General features: G+C 43.8%; 1 long non-coding RNA gene across 2 annotated transcripts in view; it reads left to right on the top strand.

Annotated features, from left to right (window-relative positions):
* Positions 1–10,986, top strand: part of LOC125960468 (uncharacterized) — a 39,903-nt gene extending 28,917 nt beyond the window's left edge. Inside the window, exon 4 of one of the 2 annotated variants that reach the window (XR_007470138.1) lies at positions 7,978–10,986. This is a non-coding gene — a long non-coding RNA (uncharacterized LOC125960468). The remainder of the gene's footprint in view (positions 1–7,977) is intronic. The other variant, XR_007470139.1, reaches the window with a different exon arrangement.
* Positions 10,987–20,156: the final 9,170 nt, after the last annotated feature.

Genomic DNA, 20,156 nt, shown 5'->3' with positions numbered 1-20,156 from the left:
AGAATTTGTCCATTTCTTCCAGGTTGTTGATTTTATTGGCATAGAGTTGCTTCTAGTAGTCTCTTAGGGTGCTTTGTATTTCTGCTGTGTCCATTGTAACTTCTCCTTTTTCATCTCTAATTTTATTGATATGAGTCCTCTCCCTCTTTTTCTTGATGAGTCCGGCTAAAGGTTTATCAATTTTGTTTATCTTCTCAAAGAACCAGCTTTTAGTTTTATTGAGCTTTGCTACTATTTTCTTTGTTTCTATTTCAGTTGTTTCTGCTCTGATCTTTATGATTTATTTCCTTCTACTAACTTTGGGTTTTGTTTGTTCTTCTTTCTCTAATTGCTTTAGGTGTAAGGTTAGGTTGTTTATTTGAGATTTTCTTGTTTCTTGAGGTAGGCTTGTATTGCTATAAACTTCCCTCTTAGAACTGCTTTTGCTGCCTCCCATAGGTTTTGGATCTTCGTGTTTTCATTGTCATTTGTCTCTAGGTATTTTTTAATTTCCTCTTTGATCTCTTGGTTATTTAGTAACGTATTGTTTAGCCTCCATGTGTTTGTGTTTTTTACGTTTTTTTCCCTGTAATTGATTTCTAATCTCATAGCGTTGTGATTGGGAAAGAAACTTGATATGATTTCAATTTTCTTAAATTTACCGAGGCTTGATTTGGGACCCAAGATGTGATCAGTTCTGGAGAATGTTCTATGTGCACTTGAGAAGAAAGTGTGATCTGTTGTTTTTGGATGGAATGTCCTATAAATATCAATGAAATCTATCTGGTCTATTGTGTCATTTAAAGCTTGTGTTTTCTTATTAATTTTCTGTCTTGATGATCTGTCCAATGGTGTAAGTGAGTTGTTAAATTCCCCCACTATTATTGTGTTACTGTCGATTTCTTCTTTTATAGCTGTCAGCATTTGCCTTACATAGTGAGGTGCTCCTATGTTGAGTGTATATATCTTTATAATTGTTATATCTTCTTCTTGGATTGATCCCTTGATCATTATGTAGTGTCCTTCCTTGTTTCTTGTAACATTCTTTATTTTAAAGTCTATGTTATCTGATATGAGTATTGCTATTCCAGCTTTCTTTTGATTTCTATTTGCATGGAATATTTTTTTCCATTCCCTCACTTTCAGTCTGTATGTGTCTCTAGGTCTGAAGTGGGTCTCTTGTAGGCAGCATATATATGGGTCTTGTTTTTGTATCCATTCAGTGATACAAAAGTTGTCTTTTGGTTGGAGCATTTAATCCATTCACGTTTAAGGTAATTATCGATATGTATGTTCCTATTACCATTTTCTTAATTGTTATGGGTTTGTTTTTGTAGGTCCTTTACTTCTCTTGTGTTTCCCACTTAGAGAAGTTCCTTTGGCATTTGCTGTAGAGCTGGTTTGTTGGTGCTGAATTCTCTTAGCTTTTGCTTGTCTGTAAAGCTTTTGATTTCTCCGTTGAACCTCCGTTGATCCTTGCCGAGTAGAGTAATCTTGGTTGTAGGTTCTTCCCTTTCATCAGTTTAAATATATCATGTCACTCCCTTCTGGCTTGTAGAGTTTCTGCTGAGAAATGAGCTGTTAACCTTATGGGAGTTCCCTTGTATGTTATTTGTTGTTTTTCCCTTGTTGCTTTCAGTAATTTTTCTTTGTCTTTAATTTTTGTCAGTTTGATTACTATGTGTCTCAGTGTGTTTTTCCTTGGGTTTATCCTGCCTGGGACTCTCTGCGCTTCCTGGACTTGGGTGGCTATTTCCTTTTTCATGTTAGGGAAGTTTTCGACTAATCTCTGCAGGTATTTTCTCGGGTCCTTTCTCTCTGTCTTCTCCTTCTGGGACCCCTATAAGGTGAATGTTGATGTATTTAATGTTGTCCCAGAGGTCTCTTAGGCTGTCTTCATTTCTTTTCATTCTTTTTTCTTTATTCTGTTCCATGGGAGTGAGTTCCACCATTCTGTCTTCCAGGTCACTTATCTGTTCTTCTGCCTCAGTATTCTGCTATTGATTCCTTCTAGTGTATTTTTCATTTCAGTTATGGTATTGTTCATCTCTGTTTGTTTGTTCTTTAATTCTTCTAGGTCTTTGTTAAACATTTCTTGCATCTTCTCAATCTTTGCCTCCATTCTTTTTCCGAGGTCCTGGATCATGTTCACTATCATTATTCTGAATTCTTTTTCTGGAAGGTTGCCCATCTCCACTTCATTTAGTTGTTTTTCTGGGGTTTTATCTTGTTCCTTCATCTGGTACAAAGTCCTCTGCCTTTTTTTTTTTTTTTTTTTTTCCCCATACGCGGGCCTCTCACTGTTGTGGCCTCTCCCATTGCAGAGCACAGGCTCCGGATGCGCAGGCTCAGCGGCCATGGCTCACGGGCCCAGCCACTCCGCGGCATGTGGGATCTTCCCGGACCGGGGCAAGAACCCGTGTCCCCTGCATCGGCAGGCGGACTCTCAACCACTGTGCCACCAGGGAAGCCCCTCTCTGCCTTTTCATTTTGTCTATCTTTCTGTGAATGTTCTTCCTTCCTTCCTTCCTCTCTCCCTCCTTCCCTCCTCTTCTTCCTTCTTTCTTTCCTTCCTTCCTTCCTCCCTTCTTTCCTCCTCCCTCCCATCCTTCCTTCCTTCCTTCCCCCTCCCTCCTCTCCTTTCTTCCTTCCTTCCTTCCTTCCTTCCTTCCTTCCTTCCTCCCTCCCTCCCTCCCTCCTTCCCTCCTCTCCTTCCTTCTTTCCTTCCTCCCTTCCTTCCTTTCTTGCTGCTCTACACAGCACGTGGGATCATAGTTCTCTGACCAGGAATCGAGCCCACGCCCCCTGCAGTGGAAGCATGGAGTCCTAACCACTGGACTGCCAGTGCAGTCCTAACCACTGGACTGCCACTCTGGGACTCATGACAGGTGATAATAAACCTATTTTCACAACCGGCGGCACAGACACCAACCCATAATCCCAGAGGATGCTGTAGGCGAGGAGGCCGTCTGCCCTGGGGTTGTCAGCTGATGCGTACTGACGGCTTGATTCTGCGTCCTCTGCGTCCACGTCACACACACTGATGTGCAAGGGGAGCAGAGCCTCTTCTTCCACAGGCTTGATGGCATTGCCTGGGTTCTAGCAAGTTGCATCTGTCTCTTAGCAGCTGTCTTTCCTGAAAGATTGTAGTGGTGGTGTTGGTGGTGGGGGTCACCTGTGCCCCACATCAAAATAAGAATCCATTAAATGACCTGTTAGTGAGGAGTGAGGGCAAGGAATCTGGAGAGAAGGTCAGAGTTCAAACCTCAGAGATCCACCAGCCTGCGACCCTGTGCAAACCCTCCCACCTCTCTAAGCCCTGGTTCTCTTGTGGGTAAAGTCTGATAAAACTACCTCCCTAACAAGGTGTGGTGAAGATCAAGTACAATTTCATGGGTGAACATGTCTCGAATGGTGAAAAGTTCTGTACGAAAAATGAAAGGGGTTGAGTTGGACCCTATCCCTAGCGGCTCACACAAGGAGTAGGAATTGAGCTTCAAGGCATTGACCTTCAACTGCTTTGGGGACCCACAGGCAGAGCTGCCACCCGCCCACATTCTCCTTCCCTCCTTCCACAGCCGGTGGATCCAGATGGGGACATGAGGTCCCAGAATCCAGTCTCTGTTTCCCAGCCTCCTTGGGTCATACAGTCCAGTTCTGGCCAGTGGGATAAAAGCATATCCTTAAAGGGCAGGGCTGTCTTTGCCACAACCCTGCCCACTCCTTCCTTCCCCCCCCCGGCTTTCCAGGGCACGGATGTGGTGAGAAGCTGTCTGAGACCATGAGATATGGCCAGGTCCCCGGGCGGGGGGATGGCAGAGCAGAAATAGATGGTGCCGGGTCTCTGTAGCCTGGATGACTTACCTACTGAGTAGGAGCCGAGGGAGAAAGGCTTTCTATCCTTTTCGTTGTCTGTTACAGTGGTCAAAGCTATAGCCTAACCCTGTGAGGATCAACCCAGTGGTGAAGTAAAAGCGGTAAAACCAGTTCTCAAACAGGCTAGCACACTGCTTTGGTGCAAGGATGAGAGCTGGGGTTGGGACGCAGATGGGTGTGAGAATAACCCCTGGGAAGGGCCGGGCCAGCCGCCAGTGCTCTTTGGGTCATTCTAGGAAGACTTTCTGGGGAGGCAGGACTTTGTGGATATCAATGGTGTGAGTACCCTTTCCTTCACCTGCCCATCCCCCCAGGCCTCCCCTCTCTTCCTGGATTCCTTCCCCTCTCTCTGATCATTGGCCGGGCACTGTGCCCTCTATCTCTCCTGAGGAATACAGTCAGGAAGAATAAGACAGTGTCCTGTCTTCATGGCATGATGTCATACAGACTCAAGCCACTGAGATCACAAACCTCAGGTCATCCTTGACCCTTTCTTTCTCTCATGCCCCATAAAGACTTCATCAGCACGTCTGGTCAGATCTGCCTTCAAAATAGAACCGGGGGAATTTCCTGGCTGTCCAGTGGTTAGGACTCTGTGCCTCCACTGCAGGGGGCACAGGTTCAATCGATCCCTGGTTGGGGAACTAAGATCCTGCAAGCCATGCAGTGTAGCCAAAAATAAATAAATAAAATAATAAATAAATAGAACCAGGACCCTGATTCCACTGCCACTATCCTGGTCTGAGCCACCACCACCACTTGCCTGACCTTTTTTTGTTGTTGTTGTTAATTAATTAATTTATTTTTGGCTGCGTTGGGTCTTCATTGCTGCACGGGCTTTCTCTAGTTGCGGCGAGTGGGGGCTACTCTTTGTTGCAATGTGCGGGCTTCTCATTGTGGTGGCTTCTCTTGTTGTGGAGCACGGCTCTAGGTGCACGGGCTTCAGTAGTTGTGGCACGCAGGCTTCAGTAGTTGTGGCTTGCGGGCTCTAGAGTGCAGGCTCAGTAGTTGTGGTGCATGGGCTTAGTTGCTCTGTGGCATGTGAGATCTTCCCGGACCAGGGCTCAAACCCGTGTGCCTTGCATTGGCAGGCGGATCCTTAACCACTGCACCACCAGGGAAGCCCTTGCCTGAACTTTTGCGTCAGCTCCCTACCTGGTTTCCATGCTTCTTCCCTCACCACCTCGCCCACTGTCTGTTCTCAACAGAGCCTGCAGAATGATCCTCTTAGAACATGAATCAGATCATGTCCCTTCCCTGCTCAAAACTTTCCAGTGGCGCCTCATCTCTCCCAGAGTAAATGCTAACTTCCTTTCACCAGCCCATAAAACCCTTCATGATGGGTCCCCTGGCCATACTGGCCTCAGCTCCAATCATGCTTCTCTGTTCCCTTCATTTGGAGCTGCCTTGAGCCCAGCAGGTGTGCACCCACTCAGGTATTTCTGTGCAGCTCTCTTTGCCTTGAATATTCTTCCCTAGGTATTCTAAGACTCAGCCCTCATACAGGCCTCTGCTCCTATGTCACCTCCTCAGAGAGGCCCTCCTGACTACCCTCCATAAATACCACTCACCCCCATCACTTACTCCCATTACCCTACATCCTCTCCCTAGCACTGTCATCATCTGACTTACATTGGTTTCCTCGTATCTTTTTTTTTTTTGTGGTACGCGGGCCTCTCACTGCTGTGGCCTCTCCCGTTGCGGAGCACAGGCTTCGGACGCGCAGGCTCAGCAGCCATGGCTCACGGGCCCAGCTGCTCCGTGGCATGTGGGATCTTCCCCGACCGGGGCATGAACCCATGTCCCCTGCATCGGCAGGCGGACTCCCAACCACTGCGCCACCAGGGAAGCCCGGTTTCCTCGTATCTTAGTCAGCTTGGGCTGCCATAACAAATGACCATGGACTGCATGGCTTAAACAACAGACATTTATTTCTCACGGTTCTGGAGACTGGAAGTCCAAGATCAAGGTGCAGATTCAGCTCTTGGGGAGGGCTCTCTTCCTGGTCTGCCTTCTCCTTGGACCCTCACATGGCCTTCCTGGGTGCAGGCAGGCAGGGAGATCTTGGGTCTCCTCCTCTTCTTATAAGGGCACCAATCCCATCGTGAGGGCCCCACCCTTGACCTATTCTAGCCCTAATTATGTCTCAAAGGCCCCACCTCCAAACACCATCACTTGGGGGTAATTAGGGTTTCACCATATGAATGTTAGGGTGATACGAACACTTGTTCATCAACTTCCTCCCTCACCAAGTATAAGCTCTTGGAGTAGATTGTCCCACACTCTGGGTCTCCATCACGTACAATGATGCCAGCACCCAGGTAAGGCTCAGCTGATGCTCCCTGGATGGGGAGTAGGGAGTTAGAGCTGATGGATGGCTCTAAGAGAGTGCAGAACAGAGCTGGAGGGGGTGTGGGTGTGGGTGGAGCCTTTCCCAGACTGTGGTTGGTGCTGGGTCCCGGAGTCTGCTGGGTGCCGGCTGTCCCCTTCCAGTCCTGGCCGTTTGTTTACTTGGCCAGTAGTTTGGGCAGCCTTGGGCTTTTCTTGCTGAATAGTTCTTGCTGAACTCCAGGGGAGGAGTTAAATAAATACTGGCTCCCAGATACGGGAACCAAAATCCTACAGGAAATGTTGAGGTGTGAGTGAGGGAGAGGACCAGCCCTGGGCCTCCCCTGCCAGGGCCCCCAGGAGCACACACCCGATTCTTTTACCCCAGCTCCTGTGGGAAGTGAAGCGGGTCATCCTGTGTTTTCAAGTGGAAACTTCTTGGTTCTTCTTTACAGCATTCACTCGTCCGTAGAGCTGGTGAACATTTATTAAGCGCTACCTGCCACTAACAAGTTAGAAATTCAGGAAACCTTAATGGGGCAAAATTTCTATTCAATGTTTGTAGCGTTTGTGTTTGGCAATTCTTCCTTCTCTCACTCTTAAAACTTTCCCCCATTCTGATCCCATGCCCTAGACGAGCACTCTATATCCCAGAGCAGTGGTGTGCTTGATAAATGATTAATAGCCGGCTTTCTGCAGCCTCCACTATGGCTACATTTTCATGCTACTGATGTGATGTAACTGAACCAGGTTTGTTTACCTGACTCTCAGCAAGCCAAACGCCGAGACACCAAGGTTTGCAGCAGAGAAAGAGTTTATTCTCAAGGCAGCCAAGTGAGGAGACCGGAGAAAGTCTCAGATCTGCCTCCTTGAAGGCAAGGAGCTTGGGATATTTATGGCATAAAGAAGCAGGGTATTCTTACACGTGGAAAAAGGTGATGGGAGGTAGAGAAAAGGTGAGGTAATTGGTGTTCTGCGCAGGCGTATCTGCGTTATGCTTCTTCATGGGACGCGTATTCAAAAAACGGAGGCACTCAGCATGATCTGAGGGTGGAGTTTTGGGCCCTCTGACGTCAAAAGGTCGTTCATTGGACATTTGTGCAGGCCCAGTTTTAGGATCAGTGGTCCCAACCAGTCTTAGCCATCTCAAACTGGACACGAGTTGACTCCAAGTTTCTGGAAAACAGCTTAAGCCTCCATTACTATGGCAACCCATACGTCAGAGGTACTACTGTCTGCAGGGGTGGTTAAGGAGTCTTGCAATATATTTCTAAGGTATATGAAGCTTGGAGGGTAGGCAGTTAAAGAAAGTAAAAAGCATAACTAAAGAGAGCTTAATCAGTAAAGTCAGGTTTCAAGCAGAGGGGTTTTAACATGCTGTTCCCTTACCTGCTGTTCTGTAAAACAAGCTCAGGAATTTCTGTTAGTCACCAGCTTCTATTAACCTATGGGGTGTGGTTTCAATGTCACTGAATGCAAAATTGGAAAGAGTTGTGTAGTACCACACCATTGGATAGAATTCCCACTGTACTGATATATATGTACGTATAACCTCAAGAGTATAGATAATGGTAAAATGTATAATAATTAGGAAATGATGAGTTTCCAGTATTTGTTATCTCTGTTTTAAATATAATTTATTTAATTATAAGTTTATATAATTAAATTTTTATTTTTTAAAATTTATTTTATTTTATATTTTAAGATTTTTTTTGATGTGGACTATTTTTAAAGTCTTTATTGAATTTGTTACAATATTACTTCTGTTTTATATTTTGTTTTTTTGGCTGCAAGGCATGTGGGATCTTAGCTCCCCAGCCAGAAATCGAACCTGCACCCACTGCATTGGAAGGCGAAGTCTTAACCACTGGACTGCCAGGCAAGTCCCTTAAATTTTTAATAATGACTACTTAATAACTGATTTACAAAATTCTTAAAAATACAACAATCAGCTCTTGCAAGCCAGAAAGAGCTGGTTCCAGTTATCACTGTGTGGGAGCTTGTGAGAGATGCAAAATCTTGGGCCCCACCCCAGACCTACTAAATCAGACTACCAATATTAACACTTTTAACAATGTCCTCAGGTAATTTGTATACATGTTAGAGTTTGAGAAATGTGGCCCTAGAGGTAACCACTGTTTCTGATTTTGTTTATGTCTTTTAGACCTTTTTCACAACACAGATGCATATATTTTGAAATGATTTTTTTCTGGCTTTTTCTTTGCACAATTTAAAATAGATCTTATTTTTAAGAGCAGTTTTAGGTCCACAGCAAAATCGAGCAGAAGGTACGGAGGTTTCCCGTATACCCCCTGACCCCACACATGCACGGCCTCCCCCAATAACAGCATCCTCAGCAGAGGGTACTTTTGTTACAATTAATGAATCTACATTGACACATCAGTATCACCCAGAGTCCCCAATTTACATTAGGGTTCATTTGGTGTTGTACATTCTATGGGTTTCAGCAGTGTGGAGTCTTAACACTGGTCGGCCAGGGAAGTCCCTAGATTTTCAAATATTGATCTTATATTTGGTTACCTTGCCAATGTTTCTATTAATTTTTAATATTTTGTCTGTAGATACTTTGGGGACAATTGTATGTTATTAATGATAGTTTTTTTTTTATTTCTGATCTTTATGACTCTAATTTATTTTTCTTGTCTTGTTGTATTTGCCAATGTGATTTAAACAGAAGTGGTAAGATTGGGCATCCTTATCTTATTTTTTATTTGAAGGGGACTGATGTTACATTCTTACGTTTCCTCATTAGAATAGGTTTTTAGAAAAATTGAAATACAGTTGATTTACAATGTTATATTAGTTTCAGGTGTACAGTATAGTGATTTGGTATTTTTATAGATTGTAATCCACTTAAAGTTATCATAGAATATTGATTATATTTCCTGTGCTGTATATTAAATCATTCTATCTTGTTTATTTTATACCTAGTAGTTTGTACCTCTTAATCTCCCTCTATCTTGCCCTTTCCCCCACCCTTCTCCCCACTGGTAATCACTAGTTTGTTCTTTGTATCTGTGAGTCTCTTTCTGTTTTGTTGTATTCATTCGTTTTATTTTTTAAATTCCAAGTGAAAACGTCCAGTATTTGTCTTTTTCTGACTTCACTAAGCATAATGCACTCCAGGTCCATCCATGTTGTTGCAAATGGTATCCCATACGTTTCTGTCAGTTAATCTTAGTAGGTTAGGGCTTCCCTGGTGGTGCAGTGGTTAAGAATATGCCTGCCAATGCAGGGGACATGGGTTCGATCCCTGGTCCGGGAAGATCCCACATGCCGTGGAGTAACTAAGCCTGTGCACTACAACTACTGAGCCTGCGCTCTAGAGCCTGAGAGCCACAGCTGCTGAGCCCGCAAGCCACAACTACTGAAGGCCGCACGCCTAGAGCCCTTGCTTCACAACAAGAGAAGCTACTGCGATGAGAAGCCCGCGCACTGCAATGAAGAGTAGCCCCCGCTATCTGCAACTAGAGAAAGCCCACGCGCAGCAAGGAAGACCCAACTCAGCCAAAATAAGTAAATAGATTAAAAAAAAATCTTAGTAGGTTAAAGTATTTTCTTCTATTCCCAGAGTTTTTATGAACGAGAAAATTTGTCAAATGGTTTTTCTGCATCAGTTGAGATGCTCAAATTTTCATCCTTTAATCCGTTAGGGTGGTATGTGATAATGATAGATTTTCAAATTTATTTGAAACTTATTGATAGACCACTCAAATTTCTGGAATAAATAAAACTTGGTCAGAATATATCTTCTTTGTAATATACTGTTGTATTCAGTTGCTAACATTTTGTTTAGGACTTTTTACTTTTACTTGTTACTCTATCTTCATGAGTAAGTCTGGCCAGGGATTTTTTTTTCTCTCATATTGTTCATGTCTGGTTTTGGCATCAAGGTTACATTAGATTTATAGTCTCAATCAGGGATAATTTTCTTTGTGGCAGAATCTGTTGCTGATTCTCTAATAGTTATTCTGACCCTCTTTCTTTAGCAACAGAACTCCAATTTTTAGCTGGACACATAGCTAAAGATTATTTTTCCCAGCCTCTCTCATAGTCCTTCATGTGATTAAATTTTGGCCCGTATCCCCTCATCAGCACCATAGTAAGTGAACTCTTTATAGACCCAAATCCTGAGATTTATGATTCCTACTTTGAGAAATAGGTCCCTGAGGCGTTTATTTCTAATCGTGACTAGTTTCATTAAAACTAAAAATATGATCTAGTATGTAGACTTCATATATATTTATATTTATACATTTGGGTAGGATTAGAGAAATATTTTCATTGCTTCTTGATCTAGACTTGCAGCTTCTCTAGATAACTTAAGTGGAAAGAATATCAATTATTGAAGTCATTAAACTGGCCACTATTTGCATGAAAGAATGTCAGTTATAAACCATTTTCAGCTTTTAAAAAGATCTTTAAAGAATTTGTCTTCAGTTGTAAGAAAGCTTTCTCCTAAACATGTGAACAAATGCAACTTTCATATTAAACTGAAAATATTCCAAATTTTACATGCATTGTAGCCAGAACCACAGAGAGAAGCTAACCAAATGCAGAGGAATATTTTTCAGTTTCTACAAAGAAATATGGCCTCTTGTTTTTCTTGAAACTCAGCTCTCTTGGAGTGTCTGATTTTTTTCCACGTTTGATAGAGAAGTGGCTACAAAGAAATGTTTCTGTGCTCTAAAAAAAATGATTAAGGCGGGGCTTCCCTGGTGGCCCAGTGGTTGAGAGTCCGCCTGCTGATGCAGGGGACACGGGTTCGTGCCCCGGTCCGGGAATATCCCACATGCCGTGGAGCGGCTGGGCCCGTGAGCCATGGCCGCTGAGCCTGCACGTCCGGAGCCTGTGCTCCGCAACGGGAGAGGCCACAGCAGTGAGAGGCCCACGTACCGCAAAAAAAAAAAAAAAAAAAAGATAAGGCAAGTGGAATGATAAATGACAACTGATAATGGACCTCATTGTTGGAGACAGAAGAGCAGGTGGAAGGGACTTGCAAATTTTAGAGAACATACCCATCCAATGAGGGGAGCCCCTCATCTCCTGCCGATTGTTCCCTCATGAGAGTGTGATCCAGTCTTCCTGCCGGGTCTTCTAAGTGAACCAGAAACCCACATTTTAATGTAAAAGATTCTGAGCTTTTAATATTGGCTCAAAACTTAAAAACGGAGACAGTAGTTAAACCTCCCCCCACACACATCTGACTCTTTGGGGGGAAAGCGAGGGCCAGAGGAATTTTGTAACTTTCTTGAGGTGGAGGATGAAGTAAGTGGAGACTCTGACCTCCAGGACTCTGGGACGTCTTCCATTTCCGATAAGTATATGCAGCTATTAACTCCAATCAAGGGCATGATTATATTCTACTGTTTGCTTGTTGCAAGGGCGGGATCCTAAGTGTCCGAGGCTTTCTCTTCCTGCAAGAGGCTCTCTTCTCAGAAAATGACTTGAGGGAGGGGTGGTGGCAGCTTGCTCAAGGCCCACGGTTTAGGATACATTAAATTTTTCATGCAAATTATAGCAGGTAAATTCAGTCGCACAGAAAGAGAGAGGTTGGATGTTTAGGAGGACATAAGGATTTGTCCTTGAACATTTGTGGAAGAAGAAAGAGATACGTGCTTTTTCCTAAATCAACAAACGTTTTCTAGTATGGAGAGGCCATTTCACACGGAGAATGGTTGTGTTTCAGGAAGGCATAAAGATAAGGGGAAAGTTCCTGCGGTTCCCGAATGAGTGGGTGAAAGCTTCCTATGAGAGGATGCGGCTGGCTCACGAGAGGCGTTTTCTGTGTTTCAAAGCAGACGCCTGGAAATGTGGACTCACTGAATTCAAAGCAGGGTTGCTTGGTCCAACCACACCGTATCATCCCAAAGCCTTTTCCCACCAATGAAGTCTGAGCTCAAAGGATTCCAGCCCGTGTTTCACAGTAAACCGGGGAAGGCTCAGTCAGAGATTCTGGGACCCTTCAGCCCTTTCCTGAAAGGCTAGAAGGTGCCCTTCCAGCTGTGAGACCCGGAGTCTCCGCTTTGGGATTTGAGGGTGGGGCCCTAAGCAGGCTCAGCTTGGACTGCAATACAGGGGGTGCAATGGTGGTGCAGGGCAGAGAGCAGGAGTTGAGAGCAAGGGGTGAATTTGGGCTTTCCCACTTCCTCTCTGTGGCCTCTGGCAAGTCACCTTCCTGAGCATCCGCTTCATCTGCAGATGGGGAACGATCCCGCCGGCTCTTGCTAACACATGGCGGTGCCCTGAGGAGGGCATGTCTGTGAAAGTGCCCTGGAAACAGAAAGGATTCACGTCACATCTGGCGCCTTCTTACCTCTCCAGCCTTATCACCTACCACGCTTCCCCTGTGTTCTGTGTACCAGCCAGGCAAACCGTCTTTTGGGTTCTTCATAGGTAGCTTCCTCCTGCCCCTGGGCCTTTGCACATGCTGGTTCCATGACCTGAAGTGCTCCTCCCATCTTTGGTTTGATTTTAGTCCTATTCATCCTAGAACTCAGCTCATTGCCCCCCCCGCCCCAGCCCCATCAGTTTCGGTTGGAATCCTCTGTTACAGGTGTACATCCACAGCATCACTATCTTATAGACATAGGTCTCATCACCATTTGTAGTTCAGATTTGTTTAGATTTATGTCATTCTTGTCACTAGACTGTAAGCTCCCTGAGGGCAGAGGATGATGCAGTTTTGCTCATCTTTGTATCCCCAGACCCAGCCCAGATACCAGATAAGTGTTAGGATTGCAGAGTGGTTTCAGGAGTGTAGGCAGCGGGGATTCTGGATTTAGTTGCCTGAGTTAGGATCCTCAGGATGAGGATCACAGAGTGTCTTCTCTGAACAAGCTCTGTGTTCGCACCTTTTCTTCCCCTCCCTTTAAGCCACGCTGTGCCCCATCGTGTGGTGTCACGTTGATGTCCATATATGTTGCATACATCAAATTATGGCAACTAATTATTAGTGGTAGGTGGAGGTGCTCTGTGTGCATCAGGAGAGGCAGACAGCTCTGGTCCGGAGAACAGCTAGTTGGAACAGGAAGTGGGCTTCAGAACAAGGGGCACAAAATTAGTAGATTCTACTCTGTCTGGAACACTGCTTGGGAGATTTGAATTATTAATAAAAATTCTAGGAAGCCCAGTAGCTTTTTAGGAAATTTTATGCAATTAAGGGAAGATAAATTCCAAGCATGCTTCCAAGCACTATTATTGTTTTTTTTTTCATTTTGAATACTTTATATTGATATAGTATTCATAGAGAAAGTATAATATTCATAGAGAAAGTATACAGATTATAGGCACCCAGTTCAAAACTTATTCACAGACGAAACACCCCCCTCCTCACCAGCAGCCAGGTTAAGAATTAGAACATCACCAAAAACCCGGAAGTTCCTCTCACGCTCCCTTCTAGGCAGCCCCCCGCCCCCTCCACCACCAAGGGAACGCTCTTCTGACTTCTAACAGCATGGATCTGCCATGTTCTGGTATTCTACGCAAATGGAGTATCCAGTAAGTACTTTCCTGAATCGAGCTTCTTTCACTCAACACCGTATTTGTGAGGTTCATCCGTTCTGTTGTGTGTGACTGTAGATCATTCTCATTGCTGTGTGACAGCCCATCGTGTGAACAGACCAAGTGTATTCATCCATTCGACTGCGGATGGACATTTGGGTAGTTTCCAGCTTGGGGCCATTACAGATAGCCCCAAGAGTACAATAATACAAACTATTACAGATAGTTTGGTTCATTGTAAAGAGGTATTAAAAAGTAAATCCAACTTTTTTTTTTTTTTAACTGTGCTCTTTTAGCATTTTTCTTTCCATTTTTACCCCCCAGGGAAGCAAGAATCTGATTGGGTCCAGAAAGAGCCTATCCTTTTCCTAAGAATTCACGGTGTGTTCTTCCTCCTCAGATCTGCAACTTCACCTGTAAGCTGAATTCTCAGTAACCTTCTGTGTTTATTCTCCCCTCTCCTCCTTTTCCTAACATTAAAAAAGTAAACACCCCCTTAAAGACATTGTAAGCACATTGCCAAAAAAAGTGGAAACTCCTGAGAAGTTTAGATAAGAAAGCGACAACCTCGTGCCATCTGGAGATAACAGTGTAAATATGTTAGCGCCATTCTCCCCAGTGTTTTCTTCTACATCTATTTTGCATAGTTGAGATCATCTCTTTTCACTTAAGATTATACCGCAAGTGTTTCCCCATGTTATTTGTAACTGTGCCTCAACACTGTTTCTCCTGGCTACGTGATAATCCATCCCATGTGTGTGCCAAAATTACTTGACTAATCTCCTAAACTGGGACGTTTAGGATGCTTGCACTTTCGTTTTGACAATCAGAAACAATGCTGCAGTGATTATCTTGGAGGCAGATCGCTGTTCTCATTGTAGGCAATTTCCTTAAGCTAGTTCCTAGAGATGGAATTTACTGGATGGAGAATATAAGCCCTTTAAAAAGGTGCTATTTAAATACTCCCACCAGCTTTAAGAACTGAGAGCAGGAAAGAACACATTTCACTACATCATCACACATTTTGAATATTGGTTAATATGGTGTATCTTCATATTGTGTGGTTTTAAGTATTTTAGAATTTCTCTTCCGATTTATTTTTTGACCTGTGAGTTATCTGGAATAGTTTTATTTATTTAAAAAATTTAAAAAAATTTAATACAATTTTTAAAGGTTACACGCCATTTACGGTTATTACAAAATATTGATTATATTCCCCGTGTTGTACAAAGTATCCTTGTAGCCTGTCTTACACCCAGTAGTTTGTGTCTCCCACTCTCCCACGCCTATATTGCCCCTCTCCCCTCCCCACTGGTAAACACTAGTTTGTTCTCTATATCTGTGAGTCTGCTTCTTTTTTGTTATATTCACTAGTTTGTTATATTTTTTAGATTCCACATATAAGTGATATCACACAGTGTTTGTCTTTCTCTGTCTCTTAGTTCACTTAGCATAATGCCCTCCAAGTCCATCCATGTTGCTGCAAATGGCAACATTTTGTCCTGTTTTATGGCTGAGTAATATTCCATTGTATATATACCACATCCTCTTTATCCGTTCATCTGTTGAGGGGTACTTAGGTTGCTTCTGTGTCTTGGCAATTGTAAATAATGCTGCTAGGAACATTGGGGTGCATGTATCTTTTCCTACTAGTGTGTTTGTACTTTGGGGATATATACCCAGGAGTGGAAATGCTGGGTCATTTGGTAAGTCTATTTTTAGTTTTTTGAGAAAGCGCCATACTGTTTTCTGGAAGTATGTTTTAAAACGTCCAAGTGTATAAGGATTTAAAAAATCTTTTAAGCTAAGTTTTAATTTAGTTGTATTATAGTCAGAGAATATGGTGTGTATTTGACCTGTTCTTTGAAATGTGCTGAGAATTGTGCATAATTAGTTTTTGTAAATGTTAGGGTGACTAAACATCTAAATTCTTTGGGGGTGCTGAGGGGTTTCCTGGGATAAAAGACTTTCAGTGCTAAAATCAGGAAAGTCCTGAGCAAACTGAGCTGGTTTGGTTCCTTATGTGCACCTGAGAATAATATGGATTCTCTCATTATTGGGCGCAGAGCTCTAAGCAGATACATTAGGTCAAGTTTATTTATTTTTTTTAAAACAATTTTTAGTTAAAATTTTTATTTTGAAAACTGTAGACTCCCATGCAATGGTAAGGAATAGCACAGAGAAATTCATTGTATCCTTTACGGTTTCCCTTAATGGTAACATCTTGCAAAACTATAATATAATATCACCACCAGAAGTCAATGTTGATACAATCCACCCATTTTTATTCAGGCTTCACCAGCTTTACTTGTACTCATTTGTGTGTGTGTGTGTGTGTGTGCGTGTGTGTGTATTTAGTTCTGTACAATTTTATCACATGTGTAGGTTTGTGTATTCACCACCATGTCAAGATATGGCCATCACAGCAAAGGTCCCTCCTTTTGCCCTTTTATCACCACAAGTATCTCTCTTGTTCCTCCTCCCGCCTCGCCCTTCTCTCCTACCCCTAACCCTTGGCAACCTCTAATCTGTTCGCCATTTCTAAAAGTTTGTCATTTCAAGAGTGTTATATAAATGGAATCGTACAGTACTTAACCTTCTGAAGTTGGCTTCTTTCACTCAGGTAATTCTCCGGAGAACTGCACATGTTGTTGTGTATGTATCAATAGTTTATTCTTTCGTTTTTTTTACTTTATTTATTTATTTATTTGGGACTTAGTTGTGGCACGCAGGCTCTTCGATGCTGCATGTGGGCTTCTCCGTAGTTGTGGCACGTGGGCTCTAGAGCACGCGCGGGCTTAGTTGCCCCGTGGCATGTGGGATCTTAGTTCCCCGACCGGGGATCGAACCCACATCCCCTGCATTGGAAGGCGGATTCTTAACTACTGGACCACTAGGGAAGTCCCAGTTTATTCTTTCTTATTGCTGAGTAGTATTTCATGTATGGATTGACCAGTTTGTTTAGCTGTTAACCCAATGAAGGACATCTGGGTTTTTTCCAGTTTTTAACTACAGTATTATGAATAAAGCCGCTATGAACGTTCATGTATAAGAGTTTGTGTGAACCTAAGTTTCTATTTCTCTGGCATAAATACCCAAGGGTACAATTACTGGGTTTAACAGTTGTTTAAAAAAATCTTTATTTTACCAAGTTTATCTGCTTGACTTATGGACAATTGAGAAAGACTTTAAAGTTGATTTATCGATTTATGTATTTTGAAGCTATTTTATAAGATGCAGACAAATTCAGAATCTGTAACTTTCTATCTGTAAAATTAGAACCCCAGCTCCTGGGATAGTGGTTCAGGAATCCTACTGGGCTACTAGGACCAGAAACTCCACAAGATATAGCGGTCTGAGCCCTCTTTAACTCTGTGGCAATAATAGTGTGGTGTCTGTCATAGTTACGGAGAACATGAGAAGATTAGTCTGCAGTTGTGCATCCTTTTGATAGTAGGCATTTCATTACTTTGATGGTCGTCCTGAAGGCAGGAAGTGAGCATACTATTTCGCCCACAGATGTCCCTGGAGGAGAGGAAGTGGAGGAGGACGGCTTCCCTTTAGCTGAGGTGCTGGCTGTATATGCTGGGACCTGGGAGCCTGGCTTGAGAAATCTGGTGTGTTTGTTTATTTGGCATAAACTGACAAGAAAGTTCTCTTTCCTGTGGAGTTGGCATAGGAGAAGAGATGCTACAAAAATATGAGAAGCCAAAGATGAGCCCTGCTAGGAAATTTCTCCCCCCTTGAAATTCTTTTGCATTTGTGCCAGCTCCACCCTGGAGAACTTACTCCCCAGGCAGGCAGAGGTCAACTCATCCATCCCCCTGCCTCTGGGTAGCCCTGCCCCAAGTGCCTCTGACAGTCACACCTTCACATGTGAGCTTCTTCTCTGGTTGCATCTGTTCATCTTCCCAGCCCAGTTCTTCAGGCTCTTACACCCTGGCCCTCAGGGATCCCTCTTCCTTGAGCTCATGGTACTTACTGTTCTCTCAACACCAATTTAGCAGAGCTGCCTGGAACCACCCCCCAGGAGAGCAGGGCACTCAGCCGGTGTCAGTTTCCCATCGCTGCTCTAATAAGTTGCCACCAACTTAATGGTTTAAGACAACAGAAGTTTACTATCTTACAGTCTTGCTCAGAAGTCTGAAATGGGTCAAAGTCAAGGTATGGGCAGAGCTGTGTTCCTTGTGCAGGTTCCAGGGGAGATTGTGTCCCTCGCCTTTTCTGGCTTCTCCAGGCTGCCCTCACTCCTTGGCTCGTGGCCCCTCACAACTCCAACCTCTGCTTCTGTAACCACCTTCCCTGCCCCTGACCCTCCTGCCTCTCATGTAAGGACCCTCGTGATTAGACTGGGCTTCCTGGGACAATCTAGGATAATCCCCCATCTCAATATCTTTAACTAAACCACATCTGCAAAGTCCCTTTTGCCCTGTAAGGTGACATTCACAGGTTTGGGGGACTAGGGGGAGGATGTCTTAGGGCAATCACCTGGTTGACTGTACCCATTCTTCTCTTCTCAAGCCCATGGCCCTCTTCAGGCCCTCACTGTGCCTCTTCTGGAAGAGTCCATTAGCCCCCTGACTAGTCTCCCGTGTCCATCCAACCCCTCTACAATCCCTTTCCACTGCAGCCAGAGTGTTTGGCCCAGAGTCTACTGGAGAAACACAGACCCTTAACCCTGACTCAGGGTCCTTGACAAGCTGTCTTACCACTTTTTCTTGTCTTATCTCTCACTAGTTTCCTTTACATGCATTAACTGCCAGCCTATTACGGCATTTATTTATTCTAACATGCCCAGAGCTTTCCTGCTTCTATGCTTTTACTTCTTTCTTTGCATCTGAAATGCCCTTTGCCCTCATTTTCACCTGTCACAATCCTATTTGGCCTCATCATCAAAGGCCTTAAAATGTGGATGACCGTTGACCCAGAAATTCCATTTCCATGTATAGGAATTTCATACTATGGAAGTACTCCTGAGGGTTGTGCATAGATACCGTTTCAAAGATATTCATTGCAGCATTGTTTTTTATTTTACTTTATTTATTTTGCAATGTTTTTTTTAAAAATTTTTTTATTGAAGTATAGTTGATTTACAATGTTGTGTTAGTTTCAGGTGTACAGCAAAGTGATTCATATATATATATATATGTATGTATATATTCTTTTTCAGATTCTTTTCCATTATTGGTTATTACAAGATATTGAATGCAGCATTGTTAACAAAAAGAAAAAAGTAGAACCAACCTAAATAAAATCCAACGATATGGAGCTGGTTAAATTGTGGAATAACAAGAAGTGAAATACGCAGTGAACAAAATCCAAACACCTGGAAGTATTAATGCGTTGAAAAACACTTACGATATATTCAAAAGCAGATTACAGGGCTTCCCTGGTGGCGCAGTGGTTGAGAGTCCGCCTGCCGATGCAGGGGACACAGGTTTGTGCCCCGGTCCGGGAAGATCCCACATGCCGCGGAGCGGCTGGGCCCGTGAGCCATGGCCGCTGAGCCTGCGCGTCCGGAGCCTGTGATCCGCAACGGGAGAGGCCATAACAGTGAGAGGCCCACGTACCGCAAAAAAAACACAAAAAAACAAAACAAAACAAAAGCAGATTACAAAACCCCTGTATAGGAAGATTTTATTTAAAAATTCTATTACATATACATTGAACAAGACGGGACAGCAGCATCCTAAACTGTTGATGGTGGCTGTTTCTGGGTAGTGGGATTACGGGTGATTTTTATTTTCTTATTTTTATTTGTCCATACTTTTTCTCCCCTACCATGACCACATGTTACTTTTAGAATAATAAAAAAGCAATTAAAACTATTAAAACAATCATTCTACCCACCCTACCCAGGCCAAGTCAACCCTGTCCCTCCCTGAAGCCTTCCGTAGCCATCATCCTGGATGAACGTGAGGGCTCTGTCCCTTGACCCCCTCGCACTGTTCGAAGCTCTTAGCACGCCCCCTTTATTTGTATTTAAGAAGTTGCTACAGAGCAATGTCTGGGTGTGGGGCTTCACCTCCATGGTGTGAGGCTGCTCTGCCCTGGGGCGGTGCCCCCGCTAGAGAGGGGTGCGCTCAGAAATCCTGAGCTGGGGCTGGGGCTCAGGGATTTGAAGGGTCACTTTTGCCAAGGGTCCTGTGTCTGGAGGCGGGGTGTCGTCTGGGAAGGCAGGCTGTTTTCAAAATTCCATTCCTGTTCTCATGGAACTGGTGGTCTGATTAGGGAGGTAAGGCAACAGCACATCACATGTTATAGGAAAGTACGAACATTGCCGACAGATATCATGTTGGTCCTTGCCAAGTGAGTAGTAAGAGGGCAGAGGAGGGAGAGGTAGCCACAGGTCAGGGCAGAGGAGGCGTGCTCTGGGCCGGTGACGCATCCATCAGGTCAGTGCAATTTTGCCCCAGACTTACGTAAATGTAACCCAAACACTCGGGTAG

This window comes from Orcinus orca, chromosome 11 (assembly GCF_937001465.1).
Source record: "Orcinus orca chromosome 11, mOrcOrc1.1, whole genome shotgun sequence".
In the NCBI taxonomy this organism is placed as follows: Eukaryota; Metazoa; Chordata; class Mammalia; order Artiodactyla; family Delphinidae; genus Orcinus; species Orcinus orca.
This window is presented reverse-complemented; position numbering and strand designations above follow the sequence as displayed.